Source organism: Onychomys torridus, chromosome 19 (genome assembly GCF_903995425.1).
Source record: "Onychomys torridus chromosome 19, mOncTor1.1, whole genome shotgun sequence".
Lineage (NCBI taxonomy): Eukaryota > Metazoa > Chordata > Mammalia > Rodentia > Cricetidae > Onychomys > Onychomys torridus.
In genome coordinates, this window is record NC_050461.1 from 54602832 (window position 1) to 54621339 (window position 18508).

General features: G+C 45.4%; 1 protein-coding gene across 1 annotated transcript in view; it reads left to right on the forward strand.

Annotated features, from left to right (window-relative positions):
* Slc22a3 (solute carrier family 22 member 3) overlaps positions 1–18508 on the forward strand; it is an 88948-nt gene that overhangs the window by 48296 nt on the left and 22144 nt on the right. The gene's annotated exons all lie outside the window — the stretch shown is intronic.

Sequence of the window (18508 nt, forward strand, 5' to 3'; positions counted from 1 at the left end):
CTTTTCCTTCTCTAGCAAAAACATTTGGTTGACCCTGTCCCTGTCCTCACCCCTAAACTCCCTGTCTCCCTATTCTAGAACAAAAAGGGACACAGAGAATGAGCAGCTCATTACTTGTTCTTTGGAAAGTGTGATGAACAGCTTAGGATACAGCACATGCTTCAAACAACCTCTGAATCATAAACATATAAAGAATCAGTGGACATGCATAGGCCAAGTGAGCGCAGACTAAAGAAGGGTTGTCACTACAGGAATGGTAGACAACAATTTTTAGAAGACACAAATCTTGGTTTAAACCTTGAAGAATGTTAGCTTGCCGAAACTTTTCATCATAGAATTCCATTTGTTTTGATAGGGACATTCTGATTTAAAAAAAATCCACTAAGAAAAACTGCAATTGGTTGGTTGATCATCCTCTCCAGAGTCTTCAGGAGCTTGGTAGACATCCCCACCCTCATCCCTGCCTCCTCCTCCTCCCTTCTTACAGGATATGGCAAGCAGTAGCTGCTGTGTTTATGAAGGTGTTGATAGACCAGTTTTCGATGTTGCACACTAGTTAAGAACAAGGCTTCAGGTTTAGTCATCTGAAATGTTTAGCAAAGAGGCAATGCGACCTAAAAATCATGATCTGCTAAGGGCTGCTTATTCTTGTTACCCTTTGAACATTTGAGATGGAAATTTCTTTTAGGGGAGGAAATAGTCCGCCACTCTTGTCAACCTCCTTTTATCTCACTGTGGGTCCTCACAGTTGGGTTGAGGTTATGATTGTATGTGTTTAGGGTTTTATGTGTGTATGTGGGTGCACATTCATGTGTGGCTGTACGTGTGTGCATGTTGATGTGAGAGGACACACCTTAAATGTTCTTATGGCACCAGGTACCTTTCTTTTTGAGGCAGAGTCTCTCATTGGCTTGGAAGTTTCCAAAGAGGTTAGGTTGGCTGGCCAGAAAACCCCAGGGGTCTACTGACCTCTGCCTCCCCAAAGCTACTATTAGAGGCCTGACATTTTTCCACCTGGGTCCTGGGGATGAAACTCAGGTCCGAATGCTTGCAAAGCAAGAACTTGACTGAGCCATCTCTCCAGCCTTTAGTGTTAATGGCTGAGCAAGTATGTTTGCCATCCACTTAGCAGCACGCTGAAGACTCTGCACACACAGGCCCAGGGGTACGAGATCTAGATCACAGTTTGTGAGAACTTAGAAACAACAGCTGCCTGCTGGTGGCTAATGAAATAAAATGCTACAGCCATCTAAGTGTGGACAGATGTGCTGTTCCACACACAGTGCTGTCTGGCTCAACACTGCCCTCAGAGACTCACAGTAAAGGTCGTGTTAGCAGGGGAGAGCTCAGCGTTCTACATGAAGGTACTTGTTGAAGAGGCAGTGGCTTCTGAGTCATCGTGGTTTGTGTTTAAGGCCAAATAGGCAAGGGGTTGCCATCCACAGCCAGACTTGATTCCCTAAGGAATTTATTGTGGTATCCTGGCTCTCCTGTTAGCATTTTGCTACCAAAGCTACATTTACTCTTTTTGTGTGTTTTAGTCTAATGATAACTTTCTTCACCTATTTTTTTCTTTTCTTTCTTTCTTTTTTTTGAGACAGGGTTTCTCTGTGTAGCTTTGCACCTTTCCTAGAACTCACTTGGTAGTCCAGGCTGGCCTCAAACTCACAGAGATCCGCCTGGCTCTGCCTCCCAAGTGTTGGGATTAAAGACGTGCACCACCACCGCCCGGCTCTATTTTTTTTCTTAAAAAATTGTTTTAATAAAAATAAAGGTTTGTATGTATAGGTGTTTTGCCTACAGGTATGTCTGCGCACCACATGCATATAATGTCCACAGAAGCCAGAAGGGGGCATCAGATCCTCTGGGATTGGAGTTACACATGGTTGAGAGCTGCCACATGGGTGTTGGAGATTGGATCTGAGTCCAATCCTAGACAACTGCATGCAAGGGCATCCAGTGCTCTTAACTGCTAAGCCATCTCTCTAGCCCCTATGGAGGGAGATTAATATAGGAAATTTCAAGCATATTAAAATAGGAAAAATAGGTTAATGAATCTCTGTCTATGTACCACATAGACCCTTTAATTGCTGGCTTATGACCATACTTGAGGTTTCTCTGCTCTACCTTCTCCTCCTCCACGCTGGCTATCCCAGCTGCCACGGAGCCGCATCTTGGAACATTTCTCTCTGATATAGATGCATAAACATGTAACTCTGGGGTTACAGGTGCCGTCCTTGGGACACTGATGTGTGAATAGTGAGATCCTCATTTGTCTCAGACTCACTGCAGATAATCAGAACTGCAGTCCAGCTGCTGGGAATGAGAGTTTTGGGGAGAGCAAATCAGGAGGGTGGTGGCATCCAAAATATAGCTTCAATGTTATTATTCTAAGAATAAGCAATTAAACACAGTTACCTACTGTGGCGCTTAGCTTTGCCAACTGGACACCCAGGAGGCATGCCTCCAGGCACACTTATGAGGGATTGCCTAGATTGAGGTTAGCCTCTGAGAATGCCTGTGAGGAAATGTCTTGATTACAGCAATTGATGTGGAAAGACTATCTTAATTGTGGGCAGGACTATACCCTGGGTGGGGATCCCCCGCTGTAGCAACTGGAAAGAATAAGTTGAGTGTTTCCATGCATTGACTCACCGATGTCTGCTCTTGAAGGTGGATGTATTGTGATTGGTCCTTTTGAGCAAGCTTCAGCTGCTGTGACTTCCTGCCATGATAGCCTGCAACCTGGAACCGAGAGTTAAATTAACCCTTTCCTCCCTTGGGCTGCCTTTGGCCCAGGGTATTTCGTCACAGCAATGGGAAAAGAAACTAAGATATCTGATATCCAACAGCAAGATGGTGTTTCCTGGTCCCTGATTGTCCTACAATGGCTTGTAGGTCTGTGCTGCCCTAACAGCCTTGCAGTGTTTAGATATTGTGATGGCTGACGTGTCTCTTTTGAGTTCTCTGTAAGTTTGTCTTTTCTTGCTTTTCCAAACAGCTCTGAGAATAAGCAGTTTTTACTAAAGCCAAGTTGTCTGACCTGTATCCTGTGGGCTGCCTGTGGCCAAAGAAGAGCTCTGACTGCCTCTAGTGGAAAACTTGAGAACTTAAAATATTACGAGCTTGTGTGTGGGTTTTTTTTTTTTTTTTTTTTTTTTTTTTGTAACTTGATTGCCCCATTCTCTGAAGGCAATAACTTCCTGTCCCAATGTCAAGAGGTTGAACATAGCTTCTTGATTCCATTTCTAAGAACCCATTAACAAGATCTTCCATCTTTGTATTCCCTTTAAGTTTACTAGTTAGAACTAGAGTTTAATTGAGTTCAGGCTAGATATTTTTGGCACGCCTACGTCTTAAGTGGCTCAGTACATTTTCATCGGAGATATCTGCTTGCCTGCTTGTCTCTCTGGGGATGCCTGGTGGGACTGACAGTCATTGTCTGGGTGGATGAACTCACCAGTAGTTGCAAATGACTTATTCTCAGGCCATTGCTACATTTATTCCTGCAGTATTCGTATAGAGACTAAGCTTGCTTCCCAACTTTTGGTTGCCCTTGCATGCTGTTGTCTAGGAGTGGATGCTGTGTGCCTAGCTCTTCCCTTGCCAAGGAGTACATTGGTGCCCAGCGTCTTCTACGGTGTCCAGTCAGTCGCATTCTTTAGTCTCCTTGTAAATTTGGACTTTGGCAAATTACATATGTTTCAGACCTTCATGGCTGTTTTTGGTCATGTCCTGTTGATGCTCGCGTTGCCTCATCTTGGGCAGCTAAGCCTTACTGTGTTGGGCCTCCATCGCTCCTACACTTTCTGGGCATTTCCTTGCTTTCAATTTGGTGACAGTTCCAGGCTCCCCTTACAAGTTGCAGCCTCATATGTGGAACCCCCCATTCTTTTTGGTTTTGAAACATGCCTTCCAACTGAAGCTATCCCCCCCTTCCCTTTACATGTGCGTGTGTGTGATGTGCATACACGTGTATGGGTGTGTTTGCAGGTGTGCATATGTGTGTAGAAGCCAGAGCTTGATGTCAGATGTCTTCCTTGATTGTTTTCTGTTTTACCTACTGAGGTGGTGTCTCTCTGGAACCAAATGCTTGCCACCTCAGCTAATCTAGTGAGCCGGCCTACTTAAGGTGTCCCCTGTCTCTGCCTCCCAAGAGCTGTGATTATAGGTAGGGTGCCATGTTTGCCCAGTTTCTATATGGTCTCTGGGGATCAGACTCCAGTCCTCAGGCTTGTGCCACAAATGTTGAATCCACTGAGACATCTCCCCGGCCCACAAACCTTTTCACATCAACTCAGAGAGTTAATTTTCAGTGCAAAACCTTGTGCTAACCTTGATTAAGTCAGGATGAACCGCACATTCCTATCTCAAATGTTCTTCAATTCCCATGAAACATAATATGGTACGAAATACCTTTATGATAACCCAGAAATAATGGCCAGCAGCACAGGCTGCTGAACTCTGACACCAAGATCAAAGCAGGGTCCTATCATAGTTTTTGTGCTATGATAAGCATGGCAGGTATTAGTTACTCACATACCAGCTGCTTAAATAAGTATTGCAGGTGTCAATGTTGGGACTGCCTTGAAACCTTGTGTTTACACAGTTACCTCAGACATCAGAGTTGGCGTTTACCTGCATCTCACTCTCATATACTCTCAGGGACATTCAGGCCTAAGGTGGGATTGGACAATGCTTTCTTATTCACACACACACACACACACACACACACACACACACACACACACACCCCAAAAAACAAAACAAAACCTTTACAGTGAATCCCAACTTTTATAAGTTATCATTTTGTGATTGCTTTGTCATTTGAGACCTCTCTCATTCCTGCCTCATCCTTGAGGTGCCCACCATAGGGAGCAGAGAAGGTTAGGATTGGGGGTGGGGTGGGGAAGTCTGGCTGGATTCAGAACAGCTAGTGGTGCTTTGGTAGCTCCGTCCTCTTGGAACCTGCCTTCGCCGCCTGCCCAGTCCAGCCAGTCCCACTGTTGACCAGCAGGGATCCCAGGAACCTTGCTTATGGCTCTCCAAGCATGCTCTAGATTACAGAAAATAGCCAAAATTCAGTACAAATGAGGGTAATTAGGGTTGCCCCCAAACCAAGGCTTTAGGAAATTCAGGGAAGACATAAGAGGAATCAGCTCCTTTGGATCTGATCACAGCACTCAGCCAGAGGCAATATTATGTGGGCGGGTTATTCAGGAAATCAACTCCGTTGTTATTTCTGTTTCTGAAAGTATTCTCTCATTTGTTGTTTAATGTTTCACATACTTGCTGTACCAAACAATGGGTTTCCAAATGGCACTTGTGTTCAAGTGTATCATGCAGTTTGACTATATCCACACGTGCATAACTGCCTTCTATTGTTTCTCAAATGAATGGCACTCATCTCATGGCCCCAAGCTCCTGGCTGGCCCAGGCTTTGTTGAAGAAATAGCCTGCAGCACAAAAAACAGGTGCTCCCAACACCCAAGTGACTAATGTCCACAAAACAGAACTGAAAGCCCAAATAGGAATGTGGTTTGAACTCACAAGGGAAGGTTTGTAGACATTGGGGAGAATCAGTGGGTGGGTAGGATTTTCAGTAGTGAGCAGTGTATATGAAGGATTAGCTTTACAGCTAGACCAGCTATTCTCTGACTTTCAAACTTTATATGCTGTAATTGTTAAGGGGTACTTAGAAATGGGAATAAAATCCTTAGTACATCTACAGTAGTTACAGTGTGGGCATAGCTACAGCATGGTGGGTCTAACAATGTCTTTAGGGGCACCCATTGCCCTGCATGACCACTAGATGAAAGATCTGGCCACATCTCTTGCTTTGCTCATGAGGTTCCAGCACATTCCAGTAACTGGATTTTTCCTTTGGTATCAGTTTGAATTTACTTCCCATCATGTATAACTTGCTATTTTTTGTCTGCCACCTGGCCAGAGATGATGCAATTCAACTTTCCACTCTTACAAGATAGACACTTGGTAGTTTTGTGTGAGAGAACTGAACGCCGTGTATGCAGGTGAATGGTATGAATGGTCACATTGAACACCAGCACTTATTTGATAATAGGGTGAGTTGCTGCATGCTTGGGGTTACAGAAGAAACCGGCAAGCACTTTTGATGATAGCAGGCTTGGTCTATTGGGCTTATTACTTTTTTTTTTTTAAAGATTTATTGATTTATTATGTACACAGAAGAGGGTGCCAGATCTCATTACAGATGGTTGTGAGCCACCATGTGGTTGCTGGGAATTGAACTCAGGACCTCTGGAAGAGCAGTCGGTGCTCTTAACCTCTGAGCCATCTCTCCAGCACTTATTACTTTTTTTTTTAATCTTACCATGAGAAGGTGTTATTAGGGGTAGTATTCTGCTTACACCCTCCCTGTAAAAACATACCTGCAGCTGTGTCCATCGCCACCTGACACACACTGATACTATATTATGCTTCCCCACCCTGTGTCAGACTGGGCTCTGCTGATTCAGGGCAAAGCTCTACCAGGTACTAGCTTCTGCTGCTCTCTTACTCTCCCACCTACCACAAAGACAGCACATCCTGAGCCAGTGCCGTCCTTGGATGAGAGTCTCAGGATGAGCAGAGACACTTTGGGGTGAGCTGCCTTGTAGATGGTGACCTGGAGTTTACTGTCTCCTTACTGAAACCACAGCACACTCTTGTGCCTCTAGGAATTGCAGAGATGAGGGGAGGGTGTTGTCTTCCCACAGTTGAAGTTCACTGACATCACTGGCCGATCACAACGGTACTGTGTCAGTTGCCAGAGAAAGAGTCAGCACACATCTGGCTCTCTAGAGAGCTTTGGATTGAGGTAGGTGAGCTCACTACTTGGAAATGCTCACATCTTCTCCCTCATTCCCAGATGACAAAAACATTCTTGGCTCCGTTGATTCTGGTGCACAGATGCAAAGGCCTTGACCTCGTGGTAGGTGGGATATTCTTCCTGCCCTCTGACATTGGCCTGGGCTGGGTGATGTGATGTAGCTAATGGTAGCTTGCCAGATGCAGTGCAACTGGGACTTGAAAACACTTGTGTGGCTGGGCCTTATCTCTGTACTTCATTCAAGGATAAGAGAAAAATGTTCCCGGGCTCATCTGATAGTCCCAGAGGATCCTGAGAGAATTTGGAGTACAGTTGCTCCAACAAAGATTGCCCAAAACTAAACCAGAAATCTCCAAATCTACCCATAAATGTGAGCTAAGCAAAAGCTGACTGGTTTGTACTTCCTCAATCAATGGTGTTACTCAGCCTTCTTTACCAGGAGCTGACTGAGGGAACAACCATCACCGTTGCACTGAACTGAACTGGACCCTGTAGGTAGTAACTGTGGCAGCAGTTTTGACTGAGGGATTTTAAAGGCCTTTTTCCTCTTGGTCTTTTTCCTTCTGAAATCCTGACCTCTCCCCAAATGGAAACAATTCTTAGAGAATGGAGCTGGTTACATACAACTGTAGGTGACAGAGCCTCTGAGACCACAGGACTGAAGGTCCATGCTCAGCAGTGATGTTGTCATGCCATTCTGGCCCAACCAACCTGCAGGCTTGATTATAATTTCCTTAGGAGCTCACTGCTGAGAGCTGATCTACAACTTATCCACACACACACTCTCCTAGACAAGCTCCTGGGACGTTCCCACAGTAGTACGTTTAGGTAATGTCAAGAATGGACGATTTTATGAGCTTCTTGATCCCAAAGAGGTTTCTTTGGGCTTATAATTTTCATCAAAGATCCTAACAGGAAAGGTTAAAATCTCGCCATCTCAGTCACTAGACAGACTTCCAGCTCTTGAGCACTGGGCTCACTCTTTCGAGTTAGTGAACTGCTGCATAGATGGTAATGTTGCCATGGAAGGGACCTTCCAGTTTGAGAATACTTGGGAAGACCCTTCTGCAGCAGTATAGATGTGTCTCCCAAAGGGTGATTTTGTCTCCATAGCCTTTGCTCTTTACAAAGGAGAGTCATGTAGTGTTCCGGGCGTCTGTAGAGCCCATGGGAACTATGTGGTATTTTAGTCCAATTTCTGTGCTGTTTTGATTAAGGTTTGTTTTACTTTTAATTTTGTGTATGTGTGGAGAGGGGTATGTGCAAATGGTGTAAATGGTGTCTGCAGAGGCCAGAGGTGTTGGATTCCTCCAGAGATGGAGTTGCAGCCGGTTGTGAGCTGCCTGACGTGGGTGCTGGGAATCAAATTCAAGTACTCTGGAAAAGTGGTGTGTGATCTAATTGCTGAGCCATATCTCCAGCCACTGTGCTATATTTTAAATTGCTGTATTTAGTTGTTGGCTCCATCCACATTGAGATACAAATACTCTCACACAAAAGGCCAAAGGGTTTCCAGGACTGTCCTGTTTCAGTTCCAGTATAAACTTGAAACAGTGAGGATATTAGAAAGAAACTCCTGGAAACCCAGCCAGAGCTAACTCTGCATTTCTTCCCCTCACAGAGTGAACAGTGCTGGTCCCGTGAGGGACACTCTTACCCCTACAGTGCTCTCTTATGCTGACAGTTTTACCATGCCATCATACTCGCTTTAACTCAGATGTTCCTGTGTAGTGATATTGTGTTCCCTGATATATTGTGCACCCTAATAAATTTATCTGGGGTCAGAGAACAGAACAGCCACTAGATATAGAGGCCAGAAAATGGTGGCACACATGCCTTTAATCCTAGCATTCCAGAGGCAGAGATCCCTCTGGATCTCTGTAAGTTCAAGGCCACACTGGAAACAGCCAGGCATAGTGACACACGCCTTTAATCCGAGGAAGTGATGGCAGAAAGCAGAAAGGTATATAAGGCATGAGGACCAGGAATTAGGCCCGGTTAAGCTTTCAGGCTTTGAGCAGCACAGTTCAGCTGAGAGGCATCCAGTCTGAGGAAACAGGATCAGCTGAGGAATTGGGAAGGTGAGGAAGCTGTGGCTTGCTTTGCTTCTCTGATCTTCCAGCATTCACCCCAATAACTGGCTTCAGATTAGTTTTTATTAATAAGACCTGTTAAGATTCATGCTACATAAAAATACTGCATAAAAAATACTGAGACACTTGATAAGGCACAACACAAAACAGGTCTTTTAGCCATGGATTAGCTCAACAGACTTCAAATTTTAGAGAATGGTCTGAGTCCTGTGAATACTTTACAGGATTTTTGGGTATTTACATGGTTTCTTTAGTTCCAGCATCTTTAACTTTTTGAAACTAGGTCACTGCTGCATCAGGTAGGAAAGTTGACCAAAAGCATTATGGAATAGCTATGAAAACTCATCAACTGTGATGTCCAGTGCAAAACAGTATGCCTTTGCTTCTTTCCCAAGCTTGATAAGCAGTAACTTTCTTTCACTCAAAGAAATTCGGCCCAACAGCTTCCAGAACAATGGACTAGTTGAGGATAGTCTAGAGCGTCCTGTGGCTTTTAGAAATGCAAATGGCTGGGCCTGAAGGAGCCAGCCCAGCCTTTCAGGATGCCTCCCCGAGGAGTGGTGTTACGTGCCAGCAGTCATGTAGCAGGGGCCTCTCTATAACTCAAACTCATTTTCCATTTGGAAGTAACTGGATCCTGTCTCTGTCAACTTTTAGAGATTCCTTCTTAGTACAAGTTAAAGTTTGAAAAGCACCCTTGAGAGCTGTGGACAGAAAGCTCATGGCATCAACAGTCAAGGAACTTCATGTGTGTGATTGTAGCGCCCTCCCTGACCTCAGAGGATGCTTTGCTGAAGTGCAGTTTTATTAATTAGCAAAGCCCAGAACAGGTAATATTTGGGGAGAGTACAGTGAGATGACCATGTGTTCCCACTTGTCCAGGACTGGGCTATTCTTGGAGCTGGGTACTGAGAAGGTCTTAGACAGCTGTGGGGGAGTCATTCACATCCATTGTGGGTCCTTGTGTATGTGTATGCATATGGAGGTCAGAGATCCATCTTAGGTATCAGATGCTGGACCGCCTTAGTTTTTGGTGGTTTTTTTTTTTTTTTTTTTTTTTTTTGTCTTTTGTTTGTCCCCCCTCCCCCCCCCAACAGAATCTCTCACTGGCCCAGAGTTGGCTACTCAGACTTGTGGCCAGCAAAGCCCTGGAGATCCTCTTGTTTCCTCCTGCCTGGCAATGGGTTACAAGTGGGTGCCACCATGCCTGGCTTTGTACACAGGTACTGGGGGTGTAGCTCAGATCCTCACCCTTGTGTGGTAAGCTCTTTACCTGTGCTTCCTCCCCACCCCACATCTGCCCTTTCTAGAGATGACTATTGTTGAATGCTGTCTTAGTTACTATTGTCTGGTTGTGAGGAGACACTAAGAACAAGTCACTCTTTTGAAAAGGAGCTTGCTTACAGTTTTAGCAGGTTAGTCCACTAGCATCCAGGCAGGAAACAAACAGGCGTGGTGCTGGAGCAGTAGCCAAGAGCTTTACATCCTGATCCACATGCCGCAGGCAGAGAGTAGAGACTGGGCCTGATGTACGTGATTTTTGAAACCTCCAAGCCCTGTTCCAGTGCATGAACCTATGGGAGTCATTTTCATGGAAAGCACCACAAATCCTCCCTCTCCAGAGGAGTTCTGGCCACAGACGGCAGTTTCCACTTGGAAGAACTGGGGAATGAAGTTTTTTCCCCTCTGGCTTCCTCTGCTCTCAGAGTCTGGCAAAGCTCACTGGCAGATGTGTGGGTTGAGTTCCAAACTCCACGTGGTGACATACACTTGGTGGTCATTCATCAGTTATGTGATCTGGGAGTCAGGGGCTGCCCTATGTTCCTCCTCAACAGCTGACCTTGCCTTTGTCCTTCAGGAGCAGGGTCCCTTCTCCTCCCAGCATCCCTGTGTAGGCAGAGATGCTTCTGCCTGTTTCTGGCCCTCTCCAGTCCCTTCTGGCACAACCCACAAACTAAAATACAAAGCAAAATGAACGAAGGCCACAGGATTGCTTTATTCTGTTTGGTTTGGTTGCTCTTTTTCTTCTGGTAATTGCAAAAGTTCCTAATTCAACTCTTTTCATTCTGGGTCTCTGCCTAATGGAATAGAGGGAGTATGCTTGCTTTTCCTGTTACTGGTTTTGAGCACTCTAATTCTGTCTTTGAGTCTTCATAACTCATACTGTGATAGAGAAAGACAGTTGACTCTCTCAAGTGTCTTGTTCCTGTGCCATTTGGCCAGCCTTGTGTTTTCTGCAAAATCCATGTCTGCAATCCAAATCCCCATGCTTCCTGCTGTGAGGCAGGGAGAGATGGTGCCTCTCTGTGAATGCACTGTCCCATGGAGGTGAGGGATGAGCACAGTCTCCACTCTCCACAGCATGGTACTGCCTTGTCTCTGGTGGGCATTCCACAGTGGTTCACCATGCCAGGCTTCTGTTACCATGACAGCACTGCCCCCTTACTCTCTTACCCACCCCAGCGACCACCATTTTTCATGAACTCATTCTCAGATGTGTGTCCGGGTGAGCATGTGAAATCTACTGTACTTGGCAGAGTCAGAAGGAACATTGGTGCATGAAGTTAGTCTCCACCCTGTGGACACAGCAGGAGGGTGTAGCCGAATTTCTAAGTGGCCTTATTAAATTAAAAAACACGGAGCCAAATATAGGGGTGAAAGCCTTAGAGAAAGATCAGGGAAATAGGGAAAGCCACAGCTAACCTTACCTCCCCAGGAGGGAATTCGAGAAATAAGCCCACCCAAATCTAGTCTCTCAGGGTTTACCAGGAGTGTAGTGAGCAAGGTGTTGGATGCTGGGTTTTCTGGGATAAAATCCTCTTTTCTGAGAATTGAGTTCAAGAGTCTGGCAATAAGTGACTGAATTGTTTGGCACTGCAGCATGTGGGCACTAATCATGGTCCTTCCAGCTCATGACAACAGGACCTGATTCAATACTTGGTTGAGAACCTGGCACAAGTAATGTGGGCCACGTTATGTGTTCATTTGAATTCAGTGTTAGTGGAAGGAGGGAAATACAATTTAACACATATGTAGAAAAGGAGACTGACAGCCTTCCTTTCTTTGTGATAAACTTGCCTCTTTCAAGGCTCTGAATAAAGAAAAGCTTAAGAAAAGAGACCTTTAAATCCTTTGTCAGAAAAAAGACTTAGGGACTCTTAAGAAACTGGCCAGAACCAAGCGCTTTTTTCCTATTTAGAGAAAGTATTCATGTAATAACAATTCTTTGTCACTTTCCCCAGGGACAGCCATGCAGAGTGGGCAACGAGGAACCCCTGGGTGAGGGGTTGTAGCACTTTTGTCTCCTAGCAGTTGTAAACTCAGCACCAGGGCTGAGTGTGGACACACTACATGAGTTCACAAGCCATTTGCATCCATGCCTTGTCTGAATGATGAATTGGTATTTAACATGAATGTGTGTTTCTTCAGGTGAAGGTAAAAGCCTTTGGAGTGAATAATTCCAGGGAACAGGGTGTGATTCGAGCACATGTATATTTACATGGTCGCAGTAACCAGAAATTAGAACATAACTCCTGTCAACCTTTAAATGTTTGGACATTGAGTCCTGATACTCAGGACTGAATTTGCTGACTTGGAAGCCCACACAGGGCACATGGAAGCACACGTATGCATCCTACTTAACTGCTGAACTTTGTCTCAAAGTTCAAGGGAGACCCTGTTCTTAGAAAAAGCTGAAGTCAAACTCCATGAACCTGATTAGCTTAGAGTCCTTGATAGGCTCTCAGAGCCGTTGATTAACTCCCACATTCATCATATTCTGATCCTTTACTGGCCTTGCAGATGATTTCTCCATGCTAATCAAGCAACTGAGTTCATAAGTGCTTCATAGGCTCTCAAAGGAGAATCTCAATTTCCATTTCCTGCCTGTATTTCAAGGCCAGCACAACTCAGATGGCTTATATTTTGAAGGAGGCTGGGAAGGCTGATTGGATGGATATTAGCAGGATAATTTTTACCAGATGGAGTGAAGGAGAGATTAAGCACTTACTCATATCTTTCCAAGAGCATATGGAACTCTCACAACTTAAACGTGTCTCTGGGACCTGACCTAGACAGCTCACTAAAAGCCAGCTTATGTATCCACTCTGCAGTTCAGAACAGGCTGCTAAATTGTTAATTGGGTGAAATACACAACTGCCTCATGCAGGACTGCTTACAGTCTCCTGTTTTGGTATACTCCATGGTCTAAAGATTACTAATCTCTCAAGTTCAACAAGCTGATTACTAATGGTTGTAGTGAGAATCTTTTTCACATTAAAAGCTGAATCACAGAGCATTCTGTGATTAGCACACATCTGAAAACTCCAGGTGGACAGAGCTTCCAGGAGGCTGTCTCAGAAACAAAGATGTATTGAAACACATACTGTATGATCAGTTTATTCAAGTATTCAACAGAGTTACAAGACTCTCTATTAGATGCTATTTTTTAAAATAACCGGCATAATATTTGCTCTCAAGACTGTCTCCCCACATACACCCAGAATCCTTGTATTTTCTCTAGTACTGTATTATTGCATTTATTCATTTATTATTTATTTTTATCCTCTTTGTGATCTGTTTTCTGCCTCATCAATACTTATGCTTTTTTGTTCTTTAAAGATTTGTTTATTTCTGTACTGTGAGTGTGTATGTGTATATGTATATGTATATACATGAGAGGGATGCACCTGCCTGTGCACATAGAGACCAGATGAAGGGCATCTGATGCAGTCCTCCATTACTGTCCTCTATTTCCTTTGAGACAAGGTTTCTCCTTGAACCTGAGCTTGGGTTTTATTGGCTAGGCTGAAAGCTAGGAAGCCTCCACGACTGTCCTGTCCCAACTCCTTTTGGAATAATGTGTGGGTAAAAGGCCCAATTTGTTACATGGATGCTGGGACCTGGGCTTTAGGCTTCATGACTGAGCAGCAAGCTCCCCTAGCCACTGAGCCATCTCTCCTGTCTCCTAAAACTGTTCTTTATTCCACTCTACTTTCTTTCCTCTTGTAGACATGTTTAAAGGAACTGAATGGAAGCATTCCCTTCATGTGTTGACAAAGTGAGCCCTGGCATGCTTTCATTTTGACTGTTTTGTGAATAAACAGAGAAGCATTTGAGGGGTTGGGGAGGTGGCTCAGTAAGTAATGTGCTTGCCAATGCAGGCATGAGGACCTGAGTTCAGATCCCCAGCACCAAGCAAAATCCAGGTGTGGCACACACATCTGTAACCTCAATGCTGCAGGCTTGGAGACAAGCTGATCCCCAGGATTTACTGGGCAGCCAGTCTCAGTGAACTGCAGATTCAGTGAGAGGTTCTGTCTCAGAAAATAAGGTAGAGAACAATCTAGAAAGATATCTGCCATCAAACACTGATGTCCACGTGCATTCATATGTGCATATACATATACACACACACATGCATACACACTCACATGCACACCACACACACACACACACACACACACACACACACACACACACACACACACACACACGGCATTCAAATTGAAATCTTGGCCAGTACAATTGTTAATTATGAAAACTAATCTACATATTTATTGGAATGCAATAAATCAAGTCACAGCTCATAAAGGCAGAAATAGGTACAGTGTGACATTAACACACTTTAGGATGGTGCAGATCCTCACCAAGCAGTTGCTACACTCCGCTTTCAGCATAATTCTAACCTGGAATCCCAAGGGTGGTGTGCACTACCTGCTCATGGCTTGCACATTCAAGTGTCTCCTCTTCCCCTAGAAAAGGTTCTGATCTGAGCAACAAGAACACACCAGCAAACAGTAAGTTACTGTATTCAGAATCGTCTGAATGCTGAGATCAAGAAAGAAGAGCATCTGGCCAGTCCCAGACCCCATCAAAGGATTAGGACATTCATTGTGGAGCATGTAAACTGATCGCCACACTCCTCAATCATTCCCGAATTTCTTGGGCAATTTCTCAGCACTCCCAAAGGAAACATTGAAAAAGGGGGTGATTCTGAAGAGACCTGGGGGGGGGGGTTGTGAGAGAATTTGGTGACTGTTACCTATTCTCAGGTACAGAGTGGAGTTAGATATCACCTCTCTGTGCTGGTACAGTTATGAGTCCAGGATGAGGCAGAAGAACGGCTCCTCCAATCTGTTCCATAACTGAGCCAATTTGAGGACCATTTAACAAGCAGGCATGGGATTGTATCTTTTCCATCTCTGAGTCTAACAGAATTTATGAATAGAATCTGCCACCTGGTTTTCTGGATTCTAACTCTCAATGGCTTTAGTGTACACTTCTGTGTGGCTTCAGCTAGGGCACAGGCAGGCTGCAGCTAGGGTCACCAGGGAGCGGAGCCAGTCTTGGCTTGTTTCCTGTTGCAGTGGTCCAAGGCCTGAGTGAAAGCACATTCAGAGGAAGGGTCTGGCTCTCAAGTCCCGACTGCCGCCCACCATTGTGCAGAAGTGACAGCAGCGTGAACACTGGTCACGTCACGCCCTCAGTTAAGAGCAGAGAACGATGAACTGAGGCATAGATGCCTGAGCTTAGGTCACTATGGTGACTGTCACTCTTACAGTCCATGGCTGAGGAACCCACAGACTCCTAACGAGCCAGGAGAGGCTAGGACATATCTGTAGTGAGCATGACCTAAGGTTCTAGGGTTTAAAACAATCCAGGCTTAATCCCTGCTTGTGCCTTGCAGGGTCACAGAGAAGAGTGGAAGCTATCCTTTCCCTGTAGTTCGGGAAGCCACTGAAGGAAAAGATCAGTTCTCGGGGGCCGGGCCACAGTTGTTTTATGTCACAACCCATTGGCAGAGTTGCAGAACTGGCCCCCACCTTGTCACAGGGGGCAAGGCAGAGCAGGCTTACTGTGCCATGTAATGGGGTGGAGAAGAGGGACTCAAAGACATTTGGCAAGACACTGAGGATGATTAGCTAGCACTTCTCAAAGAGAAACAAAGCAAAACAAAACAAACAAATGAAAAAACAAAGGAAAACAAGCCTGTTGAACGTGGGAGGACTCCATTAGGAAACAATGACCTGAAGATAAACTCTTCTATTTCATTACAGCGAAGGAGATTTGTGCTTCTCACTGCTAAATGTACCTGTGACAGAGCACAGACACAATTTCAAAGTTCCCACAGAAGCAAATATGAAGACCCTTTTCCTAGGTGGAGAACCCCCCCCCCCCCGGTTTTCCCAGCACACTGAGGATGGAGGGGAAGGCTGAACCCTGAGGAACAGGGTTCCCTGGGACAAGAAATTCAAGGGATGCAGCTCAGATCCGGGGTGTGGGGATGAGCCCTCAGCTGTAGGACAGGAGGAGATGATGGGGAACCAAGGGATGAGAATGTGGTGGCAGCAGTGGTTGGGGAATGTAGGGTCTCCTGTCTGTAAGAACTGCAGGAAGGAAGAGAAGAGGGGAGTCCTGCCCCCTCCTGTGAGGAGATCACTGCCCTCAGCACCCCCCCCCCCGGGGGGCTCTACTCTTAGAGAACACCTCCCTGGACTGGCTCTTACCACCACTGCCCTGAGTGATGAGAAAGCAGCACCCGTTACCCTGGCTGCCTGTATCCCAGCACAGGTGTGAGAGAACCCTGGTGGTGGACTGGACACCCCCAGCTAGTGAGTAGAGTTTGCTTGTTATTTATCAAGGTGTCAAAGACTAAATTCTTAGGACATTGACTCCTGATGCATTGGGAGACCAAGAAGAAAGGACGATAGGAATCGTGATGGGATGGGGTTGGGCTGTTGAATTTTGTATGTGGTACTTGGCTCACTTGGACTGGTTCATGGTACCGTTTTCCTCGCCCCATACCAAATAACACTCTTGTGTCTTACCCAATTTGCCTATTCAGAACTGAAGTCTGCGTGTAGCCATGCAGGCTACTGTGGTTAAAACATTGGGCATTCTTGAGCTTTGACACTGAGAACTTTTCTGTTTCCATGGTGATTGTGGACATCTCTGGGTGCTCCTGGCAAGTTCAGTAACGTGTCTAATTCAGTCCCCTGTCATCAAATCCCTGTGTTTCCCACACATCCTGTGTCTCTTGGGCACTGGAGTTTTAGAAGCCAGTGCGGTCTCCTGTTCCCTGGAAGACAGTTCTTACAGTAATGCGCCTAATAAAGAATAAAAATAAAAACAGTCCCAATTTTGTTTCTAAGAAATGAAAAAATAGACCCACATGTGACTCATAACCACAGCTCTGGGCCTTCGCTGGGGCTGCGGCTGCAGCTGGTCTTGGAGGCCCCAGATGGGAGGCACCATGGTGGTTCTGTAGCATTGTGCAGAATGCCAAGTCGCATGGGTGGAGACAAGGAAGAACTCCTTCAGGGCTGAAGAGCTCTCGGAGTAGATCCTAGAGCCACAGAGGACCTGTGGAAGAGCCCCAGGATTAGGGTGTCTGTACCCATTGTCTAGGACCATAGCCCCTGGCCTTACATGCATTAGGGGAAAAAATTCAGTTGGTCCATGCTGAGATTTACCACGAGAGAAAACTTCACAGTGAATTGCAGAGATTTGTTCCAAAACAGAACACAAATGCCTCATGAATGACCTCATATGGAAATGATAATGTTTGAATGGATTAGGGTCAATAAAACATATCATTTTGATTAATTTCACCAATTATTTTTAGCATCTGTGTCACAACCACAAGGCAAAGTCACCTACGAGGCTCACACTTTCTTTTTATCGTGCAGCCCTGGTTGGGGGGCTGTGGTTCATCTTTCATCTTGATAAGTGCTGGTCATCCCTAGACATCTTGACATAGATATTTCTTTGTTGTGGTTGCTGAAAAAAAAAAAAACTGTAGGTTTTATGAAAGAAATGAAAGTCATGTATTTGTATCATTTCCCCACCACCCCTCTTTCTTACTCCTTCCAAACCCCTAAAAACACACACACACACACACACACACACACACACACACACACACACACACACGCAGCATTTAGTGCTGTTCATATGTATGCGGACTTAGAGCTGACGGCTCGGGATTGGTTAACCTCCCGGGGCTCACCGCTGGAGCAGCCTCCTTTTCCTTCCCTCTCTGCAGTGTGGAGCTCTTCTTCTGGTGGTGGGATTTTGTGAGATTTCCCCATCCAGGTTGGTGTGTCAAATGTGGCTGTCATTTCTCAGGTCTTGTTTAGGCAGCCACGCTGTTGAGGTTTCATGGGTGTGACTTCTCTGTCACATACAGAAAACACTATCTTCAGCAGGTGTCCTGATCTCTGCCTCGTTTTATAGTTTTAATAGATTTTTTTTTCTAAGTTTCTCAAAGTACTGTAGGTAGTTGGCAACTCTGCTTCGTGGAGAGCAAGCAGTATGTGCTTCGGGTAGCTTGGCATACTTCTTTCTTCCTGGAAGGCAGGCGGTTTGGATTGTGCGTAGCTCAGCATATCACTCTTCACAGGGAACAGGCGGTGTGGACTGTGGATAGCTCGGCATACTGCTCTCTTCATGAATAGCATGCTCTTCTGCCAGTAGTTAGCTGAAGCTCTTTCATGTCAGATCCCAGAACCTCTGGTGCTTCTGGGGCTGGCCTTTGTCTGAATAATGGGGTCACCCACTAGAA